Below are 26,863 nucleotides of genomic sequence, written 5' to 3' on the forward strand. Positions count from 1 at the left end.
GGTGAGCGGTTGGTAAATTTTTTTTTTTTTCTCGGCAATGCGGCCGCCATTTTTTCGTGGAGCTGGGGCTGAGCGGATGCTCTAGATGTTCCGTTCTCCTCAGGAAACGCGGTGAGTCTGCACCCCCCCCTCGCGCTTTGTTCCCGCCCCCCCCCCGTGAAAGGAGGGATGCTGAATCTCACGGGAGGGGCACCTGCACAGCGCCTGGAAGGCCCTTTCGCACCCCACGTCAGGATCATGTGCACACGGAGCCCGACCGCGGGGGGCATGTGACGCCCCGGATTGCTGCAGCCACTTTTATTTTCTTTGCCATTTTCACTATTTTTTTGATCCCGTTCCGCCTCCCCTCCTACTGTCCGTGTGCCCGTTCCGCCCCCCCTCCCGCTGTCCGTGTGCCCGTTACCGCCCCCCCTCCCGCTGTCCGTGTGCCCGTGCTTAATGCTTGTTTAGCCATTATTGTTTGAATTAGCGAAATGTTGCTATCTTTTTGATCACAATGCAGCCTCTTTCATTTGATGCCCCAATCTACCTAGTTGCACTTATTTGTACCCATTATCTCCAGAACATGTTCTATCAATGCTACTTCCTCTAATATGTCTTTATGCTTGTGCCATTTATTGTCTTTGGCGCTTTACGGCGCTCGGCTGGATAAGTAGAATTTCCGCACCTCCATTCATGAATGCAGAGCTACTCGTCCTCTGTCCATCAACTAGCACCAATACCTGCAATTACCCATCTCATCCACACGGACAGCCCCCGCACTACCCCATATCTCATGGCATCTCCTTCATGACGGGAGTTTAAACACCCAACCTCCCCATCCGCCTCCCTGCTGTCACCATCCCCTGCAGTTTGGCTTCTGCTGTATTATGTGTTGGGAGGTTGTCTACCATGCACGGGTGTGTCTGCAGCGTGGATTTATTTATCTGTGTGAGGTGTATTTTTTCTTTCACGGAATATTTCCGCAGGATCGGTGCACTTCTTTGCAGCATGGCATGTGTTTGAGATAATTAAATTGGTGTCGCTATCACTAGTACACTAGTATGCAAATGCAGTGTAATAAGAATGAGGTCACAGGTGAGTGAGAGGTCCATTGCCCCCCCCACAATGGAGTCTTTTAAATACTCCACGGAGTCCTACTAGGTTACGTTACCTTGCTTAGGGCTCTTGCACTATTATTATGCCTCTGGATGGCTGTATGTGTGTGAATATGCATGGTTATGTATGCGTGTGTATCCAGCAAGGAGACTAATCATGCTGGGAGCTCAGGCAGTATATAGGGTATTTCTCTGAATGCATGTGTGTGTGTCGTGCAGGATGAATGTGTGGCTGTTGTGGGTATGTTTGCGCCTGAAGAATGTGTGCAATAAACTCCAGAACACACCGGCACGGAAGGTTACACACCAGGAGGACACGGGATACGCTGGAATCCAGACCACGGAGTAAACGCTAGAATCCATAATCCGGAACATACACCAGATATATATATATATATCTGAACAGAGAGGTGCAGACTCCCAAAGAAACTAAGCACAGAGTTTTTTTTTATTTAGTGCATTTTTATATAGCGCGGACATTACCCAAAGGTGTCAGAGTGCTGTACTATAGGACCAGTTACTTTACATGAGAAACGTGTTACTCAATAGAACGTTTCAAAAAATAAACAGGAGACTAAAAAAGGTAGGGTACTCGCAGTGTGGGGGGGGCTCGCAGTGTGTGTGGGGGAGGCTCGCAGTGTGTGGGGGGGCTCTGTGTGGGGGGGCTCGCAGTGTGTTGGGGGCTCTGTGTGGGTGTGTGGGGGGGCTCTGTGTGTGGGGGGGCTCTGTGTGGGTGTGTGTGGGGGGGCTCGGTGTGTGTGGGGGGCTCTGTGTGTGTGTGGGGGGGCTCTGTCTGGGGGGGCTCTCTGTGGGGGGGGGGGGGGTGTGGGGCATTTGCGAGAGATTAAGCTATTGACATTGTAAATGACAATTCCATTTATTTATCTGTTTTCAAAACCAACACATAAATACAAATTTTGTCATTTACTATGCCAATAGCTCTAACTTTTGCAAAGGCGAAACAGTTGCATTGTAAATGCTTGTTTTATTAGAGGGGGGGATGAGAATGAGGGCATTCATGCTCCTTGTTGGGCGAGTGCAGCCCGCTTTCTGAAGCTTGTTTGAGAGGTGACGTGGGGTGTTTTGGTGAAGGGCTTTGTGTGTGATACATGCAATCTTATAGGTGGATCTGCCTTAAACAGGAAGCCATTTGAGGGTTTTAAGTGCAGGGGAGATGTGGTCGAAACATTTATAGTCCGAGATAAGTCTAGCAGCTAGGTTGAGTACAGCTTTGAGTGGTGCAAGATGGACTTTGGGAGTTCCAGCAAGGATAGCGTTACCATAGTCTATTCTCGACAGGACCAGCAATTGGACAACAGTTTTGAAGTCCTCTATTGGTATGAAGGTTTTGACTTTTTTGAGTTGACGGAGAGTTAAGAGTGCTCCTTTGGCTGTGTTTTTTATGTGGGCGGTAAGGGCAAGATTGTTATCAATGGTGATGCCTAAAGATTTAACTGAATTGGAGGTGGTGAGAGAGCAGTTAAGGGCATTAAGGTCAGACATCCAGTTTTGTATGCGGAGTGGGTTGTTTTTAGGGGAGGAGAGAATGATTTCTGTTTTTTTTAGAGTTGTTTGAGATGGTTTTCGTGGAACCATGATTGGATCTTAATTAGGGTGTTATTGAGGTGTAGCACATCCGAGTGGGATTTGATTTTATAGTAGAGTTGAGTATCGTCAGCATAGAGGTGGTAGTTGATTCCAGCTTGTTTGAGAATGAGGGTGAGGGGTACCATGAAAAGGTAGAAGACAGCGGGGGAGAGAATGGATCCCTGTGGGACACAGAGGGGGATAGGAGTGGGGTTAGAGAGGCAGTTCTTGATTTTTGAATTGGTGTGTTCTGTGTTGGAGAAAGGAGGTGAACCAGTTGAGGACATGGCCATTGAGGCCAAAACGGTCTTTAAGAGTGTTAAGTAGTGCAGTGTGGTTAACCGTATCAAAGGCAGCGGAGAAGTCGAGGAGAATGAGAAGGCAGGCTTCGCCATTGTCAAGTAAGTGATGAATATCGTCTACTATGTTGAGTATTTCCGATTCTGTGCTTCATCCTTTTCTGAGGCCGCTTTGCAGCGAGTCAAAGAGGTCGAAGGTGTTTATGTGATGAGCCAATTGAAGCAGGGCACATTTTTCAAGGGCTTTGGAGAGAAGGCGGAGGTTAGAGATAGGTTGGAGGTTATTGGGGTCATTGGGATCTGCGTTGGGGTTTGGGTTTTTTTTGGGGATGGGTGCGATTTGACCTAGTTGGAGGGAGGCGGAAACATACCTTGAGGTCAGGGATGAGTTTATAATGGTGGTCCAGAGTGGGGCGATGTTCTGCTTAAGGTCTTGGACAAGTTTAGAGGGCATGGGGTCTTTGGTGTGAGAGGATGGTTTAAGCTTAGAGATATTATAGACTTTGTGTTCTGTGACTGGGTGAAAATTATGCCAAGTGGCATTGTTTTTTAGTTGCTGGGGGTAAAGGAGTTGGGTTTCGGTGGGAGGGAAACGGATGAGAGATGGGAAGAGACCTGGTGATGATTAGATGGGGATGGTGGTTCATGAGAAATGTCATAAGAAAGTAGTGGGTTGGTAGGGAGGGGTTTTAAGAGGAAGGATTGATCTATTTTAGTGATTTTATCAGGGAAGAAATTTGCAATTTCTTCACATTTCTCATTTTTGGCCATCAGCTTTTGGGAGGCAGAGGATGTTTGATTTTTGATGATGCTGAATAGTTCTCTAGGTCTATTTTTGGCCCTATCAAGCTTCGTTTGGAAGAAGGAGGCTTTTTCATTGAGGATGTGTTTTTTGTAGTTGGACCTAGCGGATCGGAGGAGGGCTAGGTGGGAGGGGGATGGGTATTGCCTCCAGGTCCTTTCGGACTGTCTAAGAGAGAGTCTTTCGTTGTTGAGATCATAGTTGAACCAGGATTTGGAAGGAATGTTTCTTTGGGGTTTCATTTTGGGAAAGGCCACTTGGTCTAGAACCTTGGTAACCGACTTGTTGTAATGTTCGGTGAGGGAGTCTCAATTTTGAGAGGGGGGCGAGCAGGAATTGGGCTTTGAGTTAATTTTCAAGTTCGCCGGGGGGGGGGGGGGGGGGGGGGGGACGACAAGATGAAGATTTCTGGTCAATTTCTTATGTTTGATGCTTTTTTGAGTGAAGGGGGGGGCGGGTGGTGGTTGTGATCGCGAAGAGGATGAAATGATGATCTCCCCAGTCGATGGGGACAATGTTGGAGAGGGAGGCTAAATCGCTATTTGTTATGATGGCTTCAAGAGTAGCCCCTTTAGTGTGAGTTGGAGATTGACAAATTTGCTTAAGGTCACTAATCTCAAGAAGGTTCATAAGGAGGTCAATAGCAAGGTCTTTGATATTATTCCAGTGGAGGTTAACATCTCCAAGGAAGAGATTTTTAGAGTTTGAAAGAGTGCACTGGGTGAGTAGGTCAAAGTTCCTCTGCGAAATGAAGGGATTCGCCAGGAGGATGATGGATATTGTCTATGCAAATGGGAGGCGCGCCCTGGATTTTGAGTTCTGCACCGAGGTATTCAAAGGTGGTAGGGTCGGAGTGCTTGACGAGCGAGAGTTTAAGTTCACTTTGAAGATGATAGCTAGACCACTTCCAATTCTCTCCTGTCTGTCTTTCCTGAGTATGCAGTAACTGGGTGGGATGAGTAGGTCAAGTATAGGTGTAGAGTGTGCCTTGAGCCAAGTTTCCATCAGAAAGGCAATGTCGATGTCTTCGCTGAGAATGGATTCAGCTATTTCTGTCCCATGCTGGACAGCTGAGCGGCAGTTGACCAACATGCATGTGAGGGGTTTCGGGTTGTTTATGGGTGGGGGGAACGTATGGGTAGTGTTGAGTTGGGGGTCCGGGGAATGAGGGGTCCTGTGCGCCCCCAGTATCACAGGGATGGTTGAGTGGAGGGTCAGTTTGATATTTGGGGAGGTAGGAGTTACAAAGGTCGAGGAGGTCTGAGGGTGTGAGATGGTTAGAGGCACGGGGGGGTCAGTGGGCACAGTTGCAACAAGGGAAGGTTCTCCATTGTCGAAGACTGGAGGTGCTTTGTGTGTCTACGTTTGGGGAATCCGCCCGGTTTAGGAGGATTTCAGAGGAGAGAGAGTTAAAATCTTTCCTTAGTTGGGAGAGTTCAGACAATAGGGTCAGAAGATAGCTTTCGATGTTTGATAGGGTCTTTGTGAGATTAGCCTTTGAATTTTCCAAGAATAGTGGTCTGTGCAGTGTCTGGGTTGGGAGATCGGGGGTGAATGGGATTCGTTCCCAGTTGTTGGACAAGGGGGAGTCCTCGTCATCTGGAGGGGAGTGCAAAGAATTATGAGGTGGCGAGAGATCTTGAGGGGAGTGAGGAGAAATACCATCCTGGCTAATAACATCATGTCTAGTGGGGGGGATGCAGTTTGGCGAAGGTGAAATTTGTACAGGGTGTTGAATAATAGGAGAGTCGGGAGGAGAGTGCTGGAACGCGTGAGTTACGGAGGGTGTGTGTCTAGAGGTGGGAGGGGGGGTCATTGGAGAGAGAAAGGGTTTGGGAAATTAGGCTTGCTGTTGAGGTGTCCGGCTGAGGAGGGTTGCTAGTGAGGGGGGAGATTGGAGGATTGGATTAGAGAGTCATCACACGTAGTTTTAATGCCAGTAAGGGGAGGGACTGGGGGCAAGGAAGGGGACGGTGAGGGTGCGTCAGTTGTTTGGGAGGTTGCAGTGTTAGGAGGTGGGGTGGATAGTAGGTCAGATAATGTGCTGAAGTGTTGCTCAAAGATGGTGAGGTGATTTTTTGAGGCCTGAATTAGAATGTTACCAGATTTGAAGATTGAGATGTCTATTTTGCCGGGGAAAGTGTGGCAGGGGATGTTGGACAATTTAAAACCATACAGGATTTTACATGATTTAGTGATGGGGAGGTGGTGGAGAATTTTGTTTTTCCATTTGGAGGGGCTTTTGGAGTAAAAAATGTAGTTTGTTTTTATTATGGAGGAGAGACTATGGTAGTTATCAACAAATAGGGTTTCATGGTGGCCAATAAGTAGTTTGTGTTTGAAGTTTCTTTTAGTGTTTTTGGAGAGATTGAGAGGAAAGAGGATGGACCAAGAGTTTGGGGCATGTCTAGTGATGGGTGAGTCCTGTGGATTGGTACTGAATTCTGCTGTAGTGAGGATGTGTGAGAGTGGTGGCAAGGTAGTTGTATTAAGGAGGCTAGGAGTGTAGGTAAAAGAGGGAGGGTGAAAGACTTAGTCTGAGGCGTTGGGTGGTGTGAGTCAGAATAGGGGCAGGGTTAAAGTGAATGAGTAGGGTAGGAATTGGAGGGGGGATAGGGTGGTCACGTTAGGGGAAAGGAGTGAGAGGATAGGTTTGGAAGGAGGAGAAGCCATAAGTAGAAGTCATGTGTTAGGTGGGTAAGTCAGTCATTACACATTTTGGAGAACCTGTGCAAGTGAAGTAATAGGTAGGAGTAGGGGACGGAAGAGGGATCCGAGCAAAATAGGGGAGTATTCGATTCAGAGAGGGACAGAAAGAGAGATTGAGGATATAGTGAAAAACTGGTTGAGATGGTGGACACAAATCGTGAGCAATAGGGGTAAAACTACAATGAGAATAATACAAAGGGCATCAAGGGCTCAAGCCAACATTAGGAAGTCTGTAGCAACAGTATGGTAGAGGTTAGGCAGTGATCAAGGGAAACGACAGTATATAATTGCCAAGATATTAGCATAAGCTGGTGGACTTGGTGGTAAGGACGTATCAGCGTTCCTGTTAAGCCCACAGGTCTGGATTATTAGTGGGATTGAGGCTGTTTTCAGGTTTGGATTAAAAGACACGAGTCCAGCTTAGTGAGCTGCCAGTGAGAGGAGGCTAACGGGAAGTTTGGTGGAGGATTGGCGAGGTGGGAGCAGGAGTCAGGTCCCACAGTGGGTGCTATGGCGTCCTGAGACTCGGGCACACACACACATTTAGGGGGGGGTTCAGGACCTCATCAGCTTATCAAGCGGGGCAGTGGGTCTGGTCCGACGCCTGAAAGTTCTGTCTCATGTGAGGGGGCAGTGATCTGCCATTCCGGGTGAGCCTGGCAGGGGCGCATCATCGCGAGCAGACCAAAGGCAGGCACGCTGCGTGCAGTCTAATGGCGCGACATCTGTCAATACTCTCCACCGCCATCTTGGTTCATCTCGCCTTCTCAGGAAGCCGGCCCTTCCACGAAATTGCCATGCAGCGTACCGGAGCCAAACTGGACCGGAGGAATCAGCAGACACTTAGGAGGTAAAGACCGCAGGAGGCGGATTCATTTTCGAGGTGCGTCCGAAAACCAGCAGCGTCATTGGGGGGGTCTGGGGAAGGCGTCTGCTGCGCCCCTCGAGCCAGCAACAGTGGAACAAAGGAGGCAGTAAAAAGGAGGGGGGGGGGTGTACTGGCCCACAACAGGAGCTGCTATCGCCGGTCAACCCCACCTGATGTGCTGTGCTGGGGGGCAGCAGTTCCATTGACGACCCGGCAGGTCGGGGAGGGCGAGACAGCAGTGGATCCAGGAGGCCACAACCGGGGACCGAGCTTCAGCAGCAGCTCGCAGAGAGAACCTGAGTGAGACCGCAGCCTCAGACGTAGGCCGGAAGACACTGCAGGTCCAGCTGGCAGGAGGTCACCTCTCATTCTGGGTGAGCACGGAGGGAAGAGGACCTCCAGATGCTCCAGCCCAGTGTGAGGAACGAGACACCCGGACCCTCTGGCCGGCCGCCATAAAACCCAGGGGTGCTTCCTCGGCCTCAAACGACCGAGGCAGCACCACCAAAAATATTTTGCATCTCTTTGAATTCTGGTTGTGATTGCCCAATACTGTGGTATGGCTTACTGACTCAAAGCGATCAGTGAGGAAATGTGTAAAGTAAACTGCTTCCTGCACATCCGGGCTGCAAATGTCACCCTTTGCTTACAAGTGAGTGTAGAATGTGTAAAGACTATTATTTAGGACATAAAGCAGAATGTGTTTTGGAGGTCTTACAACTTCTGTGGGATGGAATAAAAAATGTTGCAAGTTGGTGTAATTTATTTGATTAGTAAGTATGTTTTTAACAAACTTATCGTTTATCTCCCGTGCGCACATATGATAGAAGAATGTACGATGGAATCCCGAATGCGTTTAGCACACACGCCTTCATCACACCGTCAATAGAACAAACCAGTCGATAGTACACATATGTTCAGCACGCAAGTCGTTAGAAGGCCTTGCCTTAGAGGGGTGCTGGACTTTGGAAATGGATGATTTACTATTCTAACTCCAGTCTGCGCAACATTAGGGAAGGTGTTGGACTTTAAATCAAACACCAATCCACCAATGTGCCCCCTCTAAAGCAAGACGTTGTAATGACTTTTGTGCTAAATGAATGCTTGCTAACAATGCGTTCATTCTATTGCCGGCATTATGAAAGTGCAGCGTGATTCCGGCTTCATCCTAAAAGACGTTTCCCATGATACAACCAGAAGCATGTGAGCAGTAAGATTATTGGATCAATTTATGTTTATACCGGTATAGAGAGAGCCCATTCCAATTTAGTGTATAACTCAATTCAATTTTATTAAAGCACTTTCGTCCTGCGACCTTTTATGTCAAGAGAGTTTCCCTTAGGATTTTATAAGTGTCATTTTGAAAACATTATCATATTTTGAAAATATCTAAACTGAAAAAAATAACAAGTTGAATAAAATGTTGAACAAGGTACAGGAGAACACCAGCTAATGGATTATTTAAAATATAAGATTATGGTAGTCTGTCTCCTGGTAACTATCTGTAGCTATAACTGATTTTAGTTTCTCCATGGTGGCTTCGGCCTGTAGTCTTATTTATTTTTCTTCCAGCTTCACTTTCTTTTGTAAATCAGCAGTAGCCACTTCCCATGTGGATCACCTGTAAAGCCTGCAACACTATTTATTTTATTTTTATTTGAAGAGTTTAATATAGCGTGAATATGACTCTTGCGGGTATTGGAGCGATTTACAAACAATCGAAGAGCTCAGACATATAAAACCAATCTTATCATAGTCGAGAAACAGTACAGGAAAGGACAGCTCACCAGTTGAAGTCGGTCTCACCTCAGTGTTAAATCGGATAGGTAAAAACAATGGCATAACAAGCGGACAGTAGTCAAGAGAGAAGTTGACCTAACCGGATATGCTTGGAGAAAAGAGGTCCTAGTACCTGAGGCAGAAATGTGTTGATAAGTAGCATTTTCACTTGTTTCTTAAAGGATGCTGTAGAGGGATTCCGTCTAGTTGCAGGGGGAGGGAGTTCCAAATTCTCTGGGCACTTCCTTAGAAGGCTCTATTTATTTAGAGAATCTGTGTGGTTTCAGCAAAAAGGTGCTGGAGCTTCTAGAGGATCTAGAGCCTCCGGATAGTTCAAGCTTGTGAGCAAGGTAGCTTGGGGTATTGAAGTGTAGGGCTTTGTGGGTCATGCATGCAATTTTCTGCTGAATTCTTGCTTTGTAGGGGAGCCAGTTGAGGGATTTCAAGTCGAGAGTGATGTGGATGTTTCTTTTTTGATCCCATGATGAGCCTTGTAGCAAAGTTAAGGGAGCCATTGTAGATTTGGGCAAACCACCTAGGGTAGCAGTTCTGTGTTCTAATTCTAAAGTCCTTTGAGGGGGAAGGGGCTTTTTCAGCTTTCTCAAGATGTGGGTTTTTCAGTTTTCTCAAGATTTTCATTTGGAGGTTTACTCCTATGGTGGCGGCACTAATGTGCTTCTGCATGTTAAGGTTCTTGTCGAGAATAATTCCCAGTGATCTTGCTGAATCTATGACTTGAGGCAGGCTGTTAATTCCTTCATCCATTCGTTAATGATGTGATTGGGTGGGGCGTAATTCAGTTTTGAGAGTGTTTAGTTTGAGGCGGTTGTATGTCAGCCAATTTAGTTTCTTTTGTAGGGTTGAGTTGAGGGATCTGGTGTTTTAGAGGGAGGAGACTTTCAGGTATAAGTTGGTGTTGTCGGCATACATGTGATACTGGATGTTAGATGAACTCTGATTTACTGTTAGTGGCTCTACAAATAGGTCAAAGAGTTGGTTAGAGGGAGAAACCCTGTGGGACCCCTAAGGTGACCAGACCTGTCTTGGACAGAGACTGATTGACCTTGACTTTTTGAGATCTGTTTTGGAGAAAGAAGGTGAACCAGTTTAGACTGTTCCTGAGAGTCCCAGCCTATGTTCCAAAAGATCTAGAAGGTAGTCCTGCTTAACCGTATCAAATGCTGAGGATAAGGAGGCATGACTCCATTTTGATTCAACATTCTTATCGCATCATTCACTATATCTGCTAAGAACAGTTTCGGTGTTGTGTCAAGAAGATGGAATTGTTCAATGTGGTTGTAGAGTTGACAAGTTTTTCAAGGAGCTTCGCCGGTCTTGGACTGTTGGTGATAGAGTGGAAGTTGTTCAGGTCCGTGTGATCTGCTTTAGATTTATTTATAAGAATGGGGTGACTTGACCCATCTTTAGGCTGTCCGGGATAATGTCTTGAATTTGAGAGGCATTTACAATCTTGGTCCACAGTAGGAGTATAGATAGCTTGATGTCATTGAAGAAGTTTGGGCGTAGCGGGTTGTTGAAGTCGTTTGAGCGTTTCAGATCTGCTAGAATCTTGAGAATGGCAGTTTCTTCAAAGGCTTTGAACGAGTTCCATGAAGCGTTGTTTTTGAGGATGTGCCCCGGTGGACATGAGGGTACTGCAATCCGGGCAGGGGCAAGGCTGGTGTGTGGAGAGAGAGAGGACGATGCTCTAATGCCCTCTGCAAATCATTTCTCATGTTTTCTGTTTTCTCGAGGAAGAAGTAGGCACATTCTTCGCAGTTTGGTAGAGGACTGTATCCAGCTGGGGAAGAGTTGGGTAGACCATTTTATTGAAGTTTAATGAGGTTTGAATAGTTTTTTTTGTCCGTTTCTAGCTTGATCTAGTTGGTTCCGGAAGAAGTTTGCTTTCAATTTTCTAATGTTTTTGTATTATGAATTCCTCGGGGATCCCAAATGCCTGAGGTGTTCCAGGGAAGATGAGAATCTCCACTTTTGTTCTGCTAGTCACAGGTTACATCTTACGGTGTTAAGGTTACCATTATACCATGTTTTAGAGTTTTTGGTGGACAATCTCCAGGGAAGATATGGATACAGTGTTGGCATGAGTTAGTTGCGATGATTTCCATGATTTGTTCAGTGAAAGCAAGGTTGTCTCCAGGTGGGTGACAGATCGTGTGTAATTTGCATAGTGGTCCATTTCTACCTTCAATCTCTATGCAATAGGTATTCGCATGAGGATAGAACAGGCGATTATGATTGTTTGACTGAGAGGCTGTACGGTGAATGCAGGCAATGCCTCCTCCTGGTCCACTGGGTCTGTCTGATCTAGTGATGTTGTAACTGGGAGGAACTAGTATGTCAAGAATGGGTGCAAAGGAAGCATTTAGCCATGTTTCAGTCATGAAAAGGAGGTCAAGGTAATTTGCGAGGATAAGATCAGCATCGTCCACCACATGTCTTGTAGCCGATCTGCAATTGAGGAGCATGCATTTCAGATCAGTTTTGACGCTAGCTGGGGAGGCCTTAGTAAGGGTAACATGTTTAGGGTTGTGTTTATTTACCCCTCTGTGGTTTGGCTTTGATTCTCTGTTTGGGTTCATCAGATAGTGGATCTATTGGTCTACTAGGCCGAGTGGATGCATTGGGGTGAGGTATGGTTCTCCATCTCAAATGCACGGACTTTGAAGAAGGTGGGATCAGGTTGTTTGGGAGGTGTGTTGGAGACCTGGTCCGGTGGTTGGTGGTATGGTCATGATTATGAATTTTCGTATTCAAATTCCTAAATGGCCCACAATTGTTAGAAGAATTTATAGTAATTTGGATAAGGCTTTGCAAGTCATCCTTGAGTTGTTGTAGATTTTGGGTAATCTCGTCCAGTCTATCTGCTAGTGTGGTGTAGGAACAGGTTGACAGATCTTGGGACTTGGGTCTGGGGAGAGGGGGCTTGGTGGTGTTGATTGTCATGCCCCGAGGTCCCACTCGAGGTGCCTAGGTGCTCCTTTACATGCTGATGCCGTGGTTACTATATAAGGCACACCACAGCACCAGAATGCCACTTTGCGTTCTAGCGTTAGGCTCATTTCCTGTTCTTCCGTCCTGTTCTTCGATTGCCTGACTTCCGGTTTTGGTTGTGGTGTTTCCGGCCCTGGGCATCCCCTCCTTCGTGCCGGCGTTCTTCTCCTCTGAGTTTTGTACCTTTCCTGGCAGTTCTAAATCACCGTGTTTTGTTTAGAATTTCTGTTTGTTTCTCCCTCGAGGTCCTCCTAGGAACACGTTCTCTGAAATCTACGTGTTTGTTTATTTAATTCTTTTGCTCCCGTTTTTTGTCCCCCAATCCTGGTGCTTCGCCCGGCGGCCGGGTTTTTCCCTGCCGCCCGGCCGAGTGCTGCTTTCTCTTCTCTCCCCTAGCCTGGTGCTCCGCCTGGCGGCCGGGTTTCACTCCGTCGCCTGGCCGGGTACTGCTGGCTGCGCTCTTAAATCAGGTTCACCGGCCGGAGCTGTCTCCTGTTGTGTGAACCACCCCCTTCAGCCTTCCCTTTGGCAAGTTGGTCATATTTCTCCTTTGGGGCACTTGCGTGGACCAGTGTCTGATGTGTTGGGCTACTCTGCTATCCGAATCACGGTAACAGCGCGTTGCGCTGCCTTTTTGTTGTTTTCTGTTTGTGGTTATTGATAATTATAACAAGGCTGGACTCATGTTTTACAGATTACACTTTGTACATATGTAAAAAAAAAGAGATATTCAGGCAAGCCGGTCATAACTTGGAATAGGGTGAAGTTCAAGCCTAGTATTCCTCCATCCACGTGGTGAGAATAACAGAACATATTCACATACATACTAGCATAAGTTGGGGTAGAATGTCATAATATAGGTTTTTTCTTTTTGCACAGGGAGATAACATCTGAATTGCCCCACTGTTGGTATTCCACAGCTTTAACTAATACAGTGGTAGGTGTTATGTATGTATTACAGGAGTACACAAGCTTGTAGTGGAGAGGGGGGCGTGGCTTGCAGCATGCCGAGCTAGACGTGCAGCCCGGGAGCTCCCGGCCGCCTACAATATAATCCGCCTTACAAATAGAGACCACTCGCATGAAAACGTTCGAACACGTGTAGCTAGTACCCCTGAAGCTGTCGCGCTATCCCGGGGGACCCGCCTGTGATTCTGGAGCAGTAAACGCAAAGTTTGGTTTGCCGACCGGGAAGGGCGCCGAAGAGGCAAGATGGCGGCCCCGGCGGAATACCGGTGACGGAGCTGGAGAGAGGTACGCGGAGGGCCCCACCGCAGCGGGAAGTGAGGTTCTGGGCACCGCGAAGCACCGGAATACACTCGGGGAGCATACCAGCCTGACTCCTCGGTAGAAGACGGTACCGGCGCCTGGCCGAACTTTATCAAAATGGCGGCGTGATTCGGAAGCGGTGATTGGGAGCTGAGAGAAGGACCGCGGAGCCACGTCGGGACGCAGACCCTGGAAGGAGGCGGAGACCCCGCTGGAGAGCCATCCGGACGGGCCCCCATTGACTGTGAGAGATCCCCCCGACGCCCGGCCGCCCTTCACTAAGATGGCGGCCAACGCTGGCGGCGGCGAGCAGGAGTCGACCGGTAGGGCCCGCCTGTGACGGAGAGGGCAGCGCTGACCCGGGGAAACCCCTCGCCGAAACAAGGGAGCCCGCGGAACGGGACACAAAACACAAGGACATCGGGCACCCGGCCGCCTTTCCCAACATGGCGGCGCAGTGAGGGGAATCGGCGAGACCAGGTGGAAACCACTGGGCCACACCTGGGCACCGGAGGTGGAGTGGCGGGACATCCCACCTGAAGTGAAATCGCGCCTAGTAGGAGCGGGGGTCCCGGCAGATATTGAAAAGCCTGGACTACCAGGACTGCACCAAGATGGCGGTGGCGACAGCACGCAGGGCGAGGGGGGTCTTAGCCGGGTCTTCCTGGCCGGAGGACGCTGAATAGCCGCTCAGTGAGGAGAGAGACACAGGCTCTGGAACGGGGTGCAACACGGGTGTGGGACTTACACCGGACTGACAAAGTTGGCACTACACTAGTCCCGGCACCAGAAAGTCACTGACCCCCGCCCCCCCCCTCCCCCCACCCTCAGTGAGGGAACTAGGAATACGAACAGCAGGAGGCTGGGATCCGGCGTGTCAAGGCGCTTGGAGGAGAGATCTGACTTGGATATATCCCAGAAGCGAGCCGGGCCAAAATTGACCGCTGGTAAACACTGGCGGGAGTACCAGACTGACGCCGACAGAAATCCGGAACGGCAGCAGAGACGGCTAGGAGACCTACGTCTGGGTGGCGAGACCGAAGCCAGACAGTGAAGGAGGGGTCTGGAATCTGATATCCAAAGAGGCACAACAGCCATACTTGGAAGGTACCGGAGCCGGCGGGACACGAAACGGAATACCAATAGCTACTGGGCCAAATATACCGGACGCCATCGACAGCGGCGGACGAGCAGTACTACCCTGGAACGGCCAACCATGGGGAAAAGAGATCCACTGCCCAAACAGCCAAAACAGGGCCCTATGGACAACTTCGCGGCACCACGCCAGAACAGGGAGAACCCCAACACAGCGCCTGAGGGGTCCGTAGACACCGGTAGGCTACTTGCAGCTATTCAAGCATCAAGATCAGACATCCAGGAGTTCTGAGCAGCCCTCGAGGTCAAGATCGGAGAGGTGGGGTCGGAGGTCACTCTCCTGCGGCAAGACTTCAGGAACCTGTCTGCTAGAGTCACAGAGACGGAAACGCGAATTGGGGAGGCGGAAGACTCTTACCACACTCCGGAAAGATATGGTGGAACTCCAAGCCTCACACAGACAATTGCTGTGGAAGGTGGATGATGCCGAAAATAGGGCGCACCGCAACAACCTACGCTTTGTGGGATTTAGAGAAGGAATCGAAGGAAATAACATGGCGGCGTTCCTCCACACGTGGCTAACTGAAACCTTCCCAACGGCACACTTTTCGACGTGCTTTGTCATTGAAAGGGCACACAGAGCACTACTGGCGAAGCCTCCCGAGGGCGCGAGACCTAGACCGGTGATCGCGCGCTTCCTCAATTTTGCGGACAGAGACTTGATATTGAGGGAAGCTAGGAAATTGGGGGAGATCCGATTGGAGAATGCTAACATCATGATTTCCCGGACTACAGCCAGGAAGTGCAGAAACAGACGCTCCTTCGACACGGTCAAGGCGAAACTCAGGACCCTGAACATCACCTACATGCTGCTCTTCCCAGCAAAACTTAAGGTGATATATAAAGACAAATCGATATTCTTCAACCACCCTGACGATGCCTGGCAGTGGCTCGAGGAGAGACCTATCTTCAATGGCAGAGAGGCAGCAGGGCGTGAGGAAATGGACAGGTCCCTAAGGGAAAAGGCACAGCGGGGACTGCCTAGACTGCAAAGACGGAAATCTAGAAGGCTACATTCCCGCACGCCCGGGACACCGTACCAGTCTCGTACCTCTGCGGGAGTAAGGAGAGGGCGATCGATGTCACCTGGAGAATCATCCACAGCGGACTCACGACTACAAGGCATTCGTCAACCGATACGCTCGGAGGAAGAGGAAGAGGTAGAGTACAGGGCATCGGAAGCCGAAAAGGATGTGCGAGGAGAGAGACTGAGCTCGGTGCATCCACTGGTGAAGGAGATACGCAACCTAGAGCAGGACTCATCCGACAAGAATAGTGGGACCGATACTGCTACACAAGATTCACATTCATGAACGACGGCGGAGTGGTCTACCAGAGGCAGCGGCTGGGGTGACCTGAGGCACGCAAGTTGACACTGCCCCTTGTTTTTTCTTTTTATCTTCTAAAAGTTTGTGTTTGAGTTGGCCTAGTGCCGTCGGGGTGCAGAGTCTGGACTGGTAACCTCACCACATTCTACTTGGGAGGGAAGGGTCAGGTGTAGTTGAACATCGGGGGGACCGGGTGGGCGACAGACCGGCTCCCACTGAAAGCTCTATCCTGTATGGGGAGGAGTCTGGAAGGGGTGGGTGGTGGGGTGGGGTGGGGGGGGCGTGGGGTTATGGTGTTAACACAAGTTGGGGGAGAACAGGGAGAAGTTGGAGGGGGGGGGGAAATGGGGGGGAAAGCTACAGTCATACACTTCGACACACCGTTCCATGCAACCACCACTGGTACGAATGGCAGTTGAGAGTAAATCCCCACAATGGCAGGTACATTAGATACACCGCAACAGAATGACAGGGGAGTCACCATCTTAACGTGAATGGCTTGGGGTCGAAAATTAAACGGGGACTGGTGAATGCATACCTTAAGAGAGCAGCGCCAGATGTCATACTACTACAAGAGACGCACCTTAGAGGAGATAAATGTGCTTTCATAGCGAGAGGTCACTATAAGGTCTTGGCGAATGCAGGGTACACATCGGACTCCAGAGGGGTAGCGATCCTGATTCAAAAATCGTCCCCGTTCTGCACCACACGCACATGGAGTGACCCCCAGGGAACATATGTGGGAGTGCAGGGGATGTGGAGAAGACGTAGATACACTTTAATCTCGGTCTATGCACCCCCAAAACTCCAGGCCCGTACACTCAAGGCAATTGCGTCCATACTGATGGATACGGCGGACACTTTACAAATAGTGGGGGGCGACTTCAATGATGTAATGTCAGAAGAGCTGGACCGTACAGGGCACACACGTAGAGGGGGGACACAGACATCACTGTCACAGCAGATGCCAAATATAGGACTCACTGACATATGGCGGTGGCGACACCCTACACAGACTGCCTACTCATTCTATTCCGGAGCACATAAGGTCTTTTCGAGGCTTGATTATATATTCATAGCGAGGCAACACCTAACGGCTGGGGATGTGGTGGAATACAAAGCGAGGGTAATCTCGGACCACTCGCCCCTATACGCAAAGGTGGGAGGGGTGAGGGGGAGGGGGGGGGTGCGGAATGGAGTTTGGCAGCCTGGGATCTCCAGACTCCAGAGATTGCACGGGGCATTAGGGCAGACATTAAGGTGTACATAGCCGAGAATGAAGGCACGTCGCCTCAGGGTCTACCTTCTGGGAGGCGATGAAACCAGTCCTACGGGACAGAATACAGAAGAGGCTGGGGGAGGACCGACGGAAAAAACAAGCTGAGGTAGCGGACCTGGAAGCCACAATTCTGAACTTGGAAGCGGAATACCAGGCACGCAAAGACGCAGAGATTCTGCGACAACTGCTTGATACGCAACGGCAATACAGGGAGGTAGTTTCTAACGAGGCACGGACACAATCACTGGCAACCCTACACCGTCTGTACGATGTGAGGGATAAGTCTGGCAGGCTCCTGGCGTGGCTGAGTAGGAAAGAAAGGGCGGCGAGCTGGGTGGAACAAATCAGATCGGTGGAAGGGGGATTGGTGAATACTGACGACGAGATAGCGGAGGAGTTTGCGTCACATTACGAACACTTCTATGCAGCCAAAGACTTGGGGAATACCGAGATGGCGATGCAATATATGGGACAGACGGAGCTACCCACTCTGCCCTCCGAAATGTGCACAGCTCTGGAAGCAGCCATCATGTTGGACGAGATATCAGAATCTATAACTAAACTAAAAACGGGTAAGACGCCGGGACCGAACGGGTTCCCAGCGGAATTCTTTAAACGAACTGCCGATCTCTTGACGAGACATCTCAAAACCCTCTTCACCGAATCAGGAAGGGATCCTGCCACCAGACCTCGCAATGGCCACCATTGTACCGATCTATAAGGAGGGCAAACCAAAGGATGAATGTGCCTCCTACCGCCCCATCTCCCTCCTTAATATGGAGGTGAAGATTTTAGCGACTATCCTAGCTAACCGCCTGAAATCGGTAATCCCAGACCTCGTCCACATGGATCAGTCAGGGTTCCTGCCAGATAGAGCAACCAAGTTAAATCTCAGACGCACGCACAATTGGCTGCAAGAAGTCAAGGGAAGAAGGGAACCACACTGGTTTCTTTCCTTAGACGCAGAAAAAGCGTTTGACGCGGTATACTGGCCCTTTCTCATGGCAGCACTACAAAGGTTTGGCCTAGGCCCAAAGTTCCAGGGGTGGATACAGCTCCTATACACTTCACCGAGGGCGCGAGTGCGGGTGAATGGGAGACTGTCCCGCGAGTTCCGAGTCGAAAGAGGCACGCGCCAGGGGTGCCCGCTGTCCCCCCTCCTATTCACTCTGACCATCAAAATCCTGGCAGCAAAGATAAGGCAGAATCCAGATATTTTTGGCTTCTCACGAGAAGCCTCAGATGCGGCGCATGAAAAAATATCACTTTATGCCGATGATGTGCTTCTCTACATCACTACACCCGAAACTACGATACCGGAGCTGTTTAGGGAATTGGGCAATTTTGGAGCATGGGCGGGCCACACCATAAATTGGCATAAGTCTGTTATTTATGATCCACAGGGGATGGAGAGATGGGGGAACCTGCCTGAGCAATTGGTCAACACTTCGGAAGGATTCCAGTACTTGGGTATTTATATTACTCTAGACAGGAAACTCTCATTCAGTAAAAACATGGAAGGAGGCGGTGATGGATATGAATAGGTGGAACCAACTGCCGCTCACCCTATTGGGCCGGGCGGCCATGTACAAAATGATTACCCGCCCAAAATTCCTATATGCGTTACAAAATGAATACTACCCACTCCCGGCTAAGACTATCCCTAAAATCCATGCAGACCTCCGTACCTTCCTATGGTTAGGTAAACAACCGCGGATAGCCTTGCAGACACCAACGCCACCAATACAGCGGGGGCATTTCGCTTCCCAACTTGGAAGCCTACTATTGGGCGGAACACCTGACTCCGGTAAACGACTGGATCCACGCCCCGGCAGACCACCCGCCCTACGTGCTAGAAAGGTACAAAATGTCACCCAAAAACATACTATACTTTCTCTATGGTGGTACGGCGAGGGTGTCGCTCCTACCGGCGACGGTAATCACACTGAGGGCATGGACCACAGCCACTAAACGTATGGGATGGGAGGGGAGACCCACTAGACAGACACCGCTATGGCACTGTCGATGGTTAAAAGAACTCAATAAGCTGCGGGGTTCCAAAGATGGGATGACATAGGTATATCAAGCATCAGGGACGTGATCGCCAGGGGAGAATTGAAGTCCTTCCAGGCACTCCAGACAGAGTTTGGGCTACACCAATCACAAATCTTCAAACACACACAACTGAGACATGCTTGGAGGGCCCAAAATATCATCCTCACAGAGATACCGGAATATGCGCCACTGGAGGGCAGACTCCTCCAGGAACAGATAGTGGGTAAGGCGGTTTCCCTCACATACAAAACTCTGACCAATAACATACTAGGCGACTTAACGAAACTTAGGGGCGTGTGGGAAGCGGAAGTATGGGAAATGGAGGATCTGGACTGGGAAATCGTCCTAATGCATCCCCGGGACGTGGCAATCAAGTCACGGCTACGACTCATTCAGTTAAATGTACTCCACAGAACTTATTTCGATAGGGTGCGACTCCTTAAAATGGGGAAAATAGACGACCCGGCGTGCCTTCGGTGTCGTCAACAACAAGGGGATTTCTACCACACCATATGGGCCTGCGACAAAATACAAACCTATTGGACACACATTTTCACTGAGCTTGGGGAAGTCCTAGGGGCGGAACTACTACAAGAGCCTAAACTGGCCCTACTGGGCATGACGAACGAGGTGGACCTCCCACGCCCACTATTTACTTTCCTGGTGCTAGCACTTGTGGTGGCTAAAAGGGACATCGCGAAATACTGGGGGGCCCCAGAGACACCAGACATTGACCTATACATGGCTGCGGAAAGAGTGACCTATAAAGCAAGGGGTTGCCCCAAAAAGTTCCGAAAAGTGTGGACCAAATGGAGGCAATACCATGGATTAGAGGGGGGCAGTGAGGCGGGACTTCCGGGGAGGGGGGGGATCGGGACCGCTACCGACCGGAAGACGGGAATTGGAAAGTCGACACAGCCGCGAATGAGAACATTGGAGTGTTGCGATGAAACACGGGGAACTGTGAAATGACAGTCATAAAGTTCTGTGCTAAGTGGTGAGGGGAGGGGGGGAAAGGGGCTGCACGATATCATGCCTGTGTAGTTAACAATGTACACGAATGCAGCCAAAAGTGTATGATGTGGCTAATTCCATGACTGTAGAACTGCTTTCTGTTACTATGAAAAGTTGGGGGGGGGTGGGAAGGGTTTAAAAGTAAAACGCAGAGGATTTACAGGATTTTGAATGCCTACGATGGTTCTTGCAAGTATAGCTTCAGCATATGATTGACACTTGCCGCCCGACCTCCGGGGTGTGGGCTGAATGGCCGTGTGACACTATACGAGGGTTCCGACGATCCTTCATGCGGTTAAGCTGAAGTGTTCTTTGAAGGCTGGTATTTTCTGTGTCTCTGCAATAAAAATAATAAAATAAAAAATAAAAAGCTTGTAGTGGAGAGTAGGTTGTAACAGTATTCTTTCTCAGCATTCCGAGTCCACCTTGAAGTGCCATATTCAAGACCAGCTTTCTTCTCCCCAACCTCTCCTTGTTTTGTTTCCCTGTTTTCCCCTGGCGTGCCATCCGTCACTCTACAGTCTGATAGAGTCGGAAGGCCGTAGGGGACGACTAAGGACTACTCTCCAGATTTCTGACGCTCTTGCGGAATAGCCTGAAAACCATTACATTGATGCCTGTATTATTGGAGTACTGTTGGCCAGAGGGAACGTAGAAAGCTTTTGTGCCTTGCCAACAAATTGACTCAATTCACCAAGAAAATGCTCTACTGAACCATTCACTCCTTGTCTACAGAATCCACATTCAACAAAATCATTTCTACTAAAACCTGATGCTTTCAAAGTTTTAGGCAATAGCCAAGATCTTTTGATTTCACAAAAATAATATGCATGATATACTTACAGTGGCTTTAGTAGGTCAGTTCAGCCCACTTCAGCCATTGGCCAACTTAATTTTGAGTGATGGCATTTTGTCTTTTCACAAGGAGCATATCCCTTCACGGGCAAGGAAATGTGGGTGTTTTTTAGGTAAAAAATATTGTGTGTGTATTCGTATATTCACTGAAAAAAACATAGGTTTCAGGAACGTTATAGTTAGTTGGAGATTTCACTTTTATAAAACCATAGAAATTCGCCAGTTATAGTTAGTGAACCCAACTATAACTCGCGCACCCGCAATGCACTGCTAATGATGTCACATATTACATCACTCATGACATGCTCAGTGACATCACTCATGACATCTCAAATGATAACTGTTTAAAAAGTTCAAATCCTGGCAGTGTATCACAACTTTTCATCTTTCGAAGGTCTGTAAAATAAGTACTATTAACTGTAATATTATCACTTCAGCTTAAAGGTAGTTAGTTGAGGGTTTTGGCTTGTATTGCATTAGCTGACTAAGGCAGGTTTTTTTACAGGTATGACTATCAGTTAATACGTGGTCGATTGTTTTGTACATAAATTGTAATATTTGATTATCTTGGTAAATTATCACCAGCACATCCTTGACATAGTTTCAAAAAATGTAAATAAAATGGCTTTCAATTAAAAAGCTTTGAGTTGAAATGTATTTAATCTAAGCCGTATATTTACTAAACCTTTCGCTACTGCGCAACTGTTGTAAAGCAGTGCAAATGGCAGCGCTGCTCAAATGTTGAGAGCAAAGGGCATAAGAAGGTGGGGACAGAGCAAAGACCCATAGCATTCTATGCAAAGCCAGCTCAACTCAACTGTCACGCCTGCAAAGTTGCGTTTACCAAACAAGATGGCCGCCTCACATCGCACATGTGCGAGGAGGTCAGGCAACAGTCAAAAGGCCTGACTTCCCCTTAATGCGATGCTTTGCGCTCTAGTGTCTCGGCTTTGCGTCGCGTCACTTCCGCCTCGCCCCTTTCACTCCCTGTTCGTAGACCTTTGTCCTGTTCTGGTTACTGAATACCTTTGTTGTTCCTGTTCAGGTGTTCCTCGCGGTTTTTGGTCCCCTCCATTGAGCAACGTGTTTCCCCCCCCCGATATCCGTTGCATGTTGCTGCTCATTGACACTCCCTTTTTGGTATTGGCTCGTAGTTCTAGGGCGGACTCAGAGATTTCATCCTTTTTGCCACACGCGGTGCCGGCTATCTTCTCCACTGCCCGCGGGGGTTGGCCAGGCTGTTTCTCCCGGTTCCGCCCGGCGGCCGGACTACTCGTTCCGTCGGCCGGACTTGGGTTGGGCAGACTGGTCGACTAAGCCTGTGGCATTGTGGTAGTTGTGGTCCCCATCGAGCCCCCTTATTTACTCCTTTGTTGGGACTTCCAAGAGGCTTGGATTCTGGCATCAGTGGCAGTTAAGGAAAGCTTGGAGAACCGGTAAAAGCGCCTTGCGCAAATTCATATATACCTCTATGTATTCAGAGTACTGCAAGCTTAGTCTATTTAATACATTTTCAGAACACACTGACTGTGGAGCAATTCTAGGAGCTTGTTACCTCCTTTGACAGAGCAGATCAAGATAGGGTAAGACTTGCACGGTAGTGTTAATTTAAGCAAGCATTGATTAGGCACACTATTCATGTCTCTTTCTCTTTACCCATTTAGGCTGCCTAGTCATATTAGTTGAGGTCCAGTCCTTTGAATATTCCAGGGAGCAAGTTGCAGTTACCAGGGTTCTAAGAGACTTCAAGAATTCCTTAGGTAAATACATAATTAGCAGATCCTTATATAGCAGTGTCTCTCTCTCTCTCTCTCTCTCTCTCTCTCTCTCTCTCTCTCTCTCTCTCTCTCTCTCTCTCTCTCTCTCTCTCTCTCTCTCTCTCTCTTGCTGCCTACTAACCAATGTCTTTTCTTTTAGCACCTGTGTCCTGCCTGCTGGATTGTCCTGTCCCACAAATCTCTTCCTTCTTCCTTCCCTTATTTTGTTCCCTCCTTTCCCTCCATATCACCATTGTGTTCTGGATTTTGATAGACGCAATAGGTGTAGGGGGACGGGTTGGGCTTGTCTTCGGTTCCTGGCACTCCTGCGGAAATAGTACTTGGATCCTTACATCAACTAGTGTAAACCAGCATGACCCGGCTTTATGTGAAATCTGGTGCCCCATATCTGGTCAAACCTCGGTCTGAAGAAAAATCATGATATTTTTCCACAGCCGAGATGTGTAATGTTGTCTAAATTACATAGTACCCGATTGACCTTTCTTTTGCATCAGGATATATGTTTTAGAGTTGTTCCTTGAGTACAACTGTCACGCAAGACACTGCTTGTTCGCCTCTGCGCTGTGGCCAAAATGTTTCCGTCTGATTTTTCCACATGCTGGCGAAATCTCTCCGCTCTTCCCATTGTAGATCATTTGTCCCATGTTTACTGGACGCAGAAGTATCAGGTGATGGAACCCTACACCTCTTCCTGGAGCAGTGCGAAGGACTGACTGCATAATACAGTGACTTAGAAGAGTGCACCCAAAGAAATATGCAATACCAAGAAATGTATTTTTTGGCATTTGCTGAACATCAGTTACTTTGGTGTGCTTCAAGTTTGGTTTGGTGTGAGTGGCGGCCGGCATGGCTCGCGGATGTTGGAACAGGGGTGGACGCAATGCAATAGGTCTCGCATGTACACAAGTTTAACCTTTTGGCTTTGAAAATAACAATGCCTTTTATTTATGTTTTGGTTTTTAAATCCTAAATAAATGGCTTTGTCATTTACAATGCCAATAGCTTATACTCGCGTGGTAAAAAATATGCAATAATTTGCGTGAGTTTAAGCTATTGGCATTGTAAATGACAATGCCTTTTATTTATGCTTTAAAGCAAACAAAACGCATTGTCATTTACAATGCCAATAGCTGAAACTCTCGCAAATGCAAGACCTATTGCATTGCAAATGCTTGTTTACTTTTGTATCCTCCATGAGGACTGCCCCAGCTACTTGTGCTCTTACTTTTCAGGATACTTTAAGAGCCCTCTTTATTTTGTTGGCCTGCCTCAGCTTGTGTTAAGTGTTTGTGTTACTTTGTGCACCAGCTTGTTCCTTTTGTGTTTGTGCACACTTTTTATTTTGTTGCAGAGTGCACCGATTTTCCTGGCTCGGCGTGGCGCCCGCTTCATGGACGCCGTGCTTTATCTTTTACAGATGCTCGCTTTCCTTCCTGTTATTTACAGGACTGCAGCAGTGAAAGCACTCCCCCGGCCCAGCTATGACAAACACACTTGTTTTTTTCCGTAAAGATCCCCTTTGAAATTGCACAAAGGCACTGATGAATGGCAGCATTTCGTTGGGTTTCGCAATTATTTTAATTACTCTTTTAGGTCTCGCCTACGCAGCGCGCATGCGCAACATAGGAAAAGACCTTTAGCAATCGCCTACGCTTTGCTGCCAAAAACACGCATGCATTGCATTGCTTTGAATGCAACGCGTGCACTTTTGGCGATTCCCTTGCGGGAGCGAGCTTTCAAGATTTCGAGCTTTCAAGCCATGTGTTAATTACAAACATATGGTTCCTGCTTGCTCCCGAAAGGAAATGGGTCCCCTCCTCTCTCCCCTCCCCCTGCTGCCTCCTCCTCTCCTCATCCTTTTTTTTTTTTCCCCCTTCAGCGCGAAGCGCGCGCTTCTTTTATTTACCCAATTGTCGTCGTTTTGCTGGGCCAGGCCTGTTTTGGTTTTGTTTTGACGTCTGGTAGTGCTTGGCGGCTGATCAGTTTCTGACAGCAGTAGTGGGATTTTAATACCCCTCCTTCGGCTGTCAGTATCAGCTCACAGCAGCCGCCTGAGCAGCACGGGGCTTCATGGTGTACAGTCAAGGGGGTACCAAGAAGAAGTTCTGCTACTACCATGACGGTGAGTTGTAACGGTGGATGGCGCGGCTCAGGGGAGTGGATCTGGTAATGGTTGATTGTTGAGGCTTTGGGGGCAGATATTCCCCCTTGTTTGCCGCTGCTTCTGTGTAATGTTTACAGTGCACAAAAAGTGTGCTCACCGTAGAATCCGGTAGCAGCAGTCCAACACCTGCCGTCCCGCGGTGTAAGGTAGCAGCCTGCAGCCCTATGCACGGCGTGTCCTCATCCCGGCCCATCCGCAGTGCACCCCTGTCTGCCCGGCTGCCTGCAGGCAGCGACCCGGTCTCTGCCAAGGCTTTGTTAGAAACCGTGTTGATTTCCTATATACTTTTGGGAACTAAACTGTGGAAACCTGGGGACCTGCTCTCTGTGCATGGAAGACCGTATGGCACGTCCAGGATGCAGGACATGGTACACTGTGTGGTGTGCACGGCACGATGTGTCACAATGCTAGGCACAACTTGGTGTGCAGGGCATACTGTTGCTTAATGTAGGATGTGTTGCACCCTTTTTACTGGCCATGGTAAGTTATGCATGATGTGCTACATATTTCAGGATGCTCGACATGTGGCACAGCCTAGATCATGGCACAGAGCCGAATGTATTCTCTCTGGTACGACGTGTAGTGCAGAATGGGGCAGTGCAGATAAAAAAAATTTTTTTACACTGCGTAGTGTTTTATGGTGGTTTGTTAAGCACGGGTAGCAATGCATAGTACCCATGCTGACTTACACCAAGCACCGATTGATAACTAACATACTCCGCTATTGGAGTACCACTGTGCCTCACACTGACACAGGCTTAGCAGAAGTAGTTGGGCGGAATGGAATAGGCCCTGATGTTCCCACAATTATTTGATTCCTAACATGTCCGCATTTAGAGAAAAGGCATTCAAAGCAGCTTTCTCGCTGTCTGGGTCTCTTGGTATGCAACTGGACTGAAAAAGAATGTGAAATAAAAGATTTAACCGCTGCCTCCCCATTGATTGCAATGAGTGCTGGTCACCCTCTTAGTCCCAACGCCCCTTGGTGCAGTGGAACACTAAATGGAAGTGAGCGTATTTGCTTGTTGGCCATTGGAGCCAACAAGCTGAAACTTTCAGGAGATGGGAAGCATGTTCTGTATGTTGGTTTTTGCTAAAATACTTTAGGCCAGATGTTGTTTTAAATATATTTAATGGCTGCAGTTAGATATGATTTGAAATTTAACGTGCACTGTGAACTCCCTAATCCACTCTATTTTTTTTTTGTTTAAGAAATTTTTATTGATCTATTTGAAGGAGAAAATTATACATATGTCATAAATAATGGTACGAATCACAAAAGAACAGAGTCTAAAACATATGTATAAGAAAGAGGGAAGTATAGAAAAGGAGAGGGAAAAGACAGAAGGGGAAAAGAAAAGGACAGGAAAGGAGAAAAGAAGGAAGAAAAGGAAAGTTGAAAAGCCATAGGGATAAAACAAAAGTGGGATTAAAGGTGGATCAATCAGATAGGAGAGTTGGAACAAAGATACGAAGTAAAGGGAAGCCAAAGAAGATCAGATTTAATTTTTAGGGGAATAGAAGAAGAGGAAGCAATAGCGATCCTATGTTCATCACAAATGAAATTCCACCATGTATGCACAGAAAGTTTGGAGTTAACCTTCCAACACGATAAAATAACTTTAAATGCAAGAGCAATAAACAGGTCCAACAGTTTAGCAGAAGAAGATACAATATCAACATCATCTGATAAGGAACCTAGAAAAACATTCAATAGCGATAAAGGGGAGGAATAGTGCAACTTTGGCATGCAAATATTCCAAACATCATTCCAAAATGACATAACAGGGAGGCAATCATATAACTGATGTTT

At 48.2% G+C, this 26,863-nt stretch overlaps 1 protein-coding gene across 1 annotated transcript in view; it reads left to right on the forward strand.

Annotated features, from left to right (window-relative positions):
* IGF2R (insulin like growth factor 2 receptor) overlaps positions 1-26,863 on the forward strand; it is a 1,933,894-nt gene that overhangs the window by 6,183 nt on the left and 1,900,848 nt on the right. The window lies entirely within an intron of this gene.

This window comes from Lissotriton helveticus, chromosome 6 (genome assembly GCF_964261635.1).
Source record: "Lissotriton helveticus chromosome 6, aLisHel1.1, whole genome shotgun sequence".
NCBI classification, from domain to species: domain Eukaryota; kingdom Metazoa; phylum Chordata; class Amphibia; order Caudata; family Salamandridae; genus Lissotriton; species Lissotriton helveticus.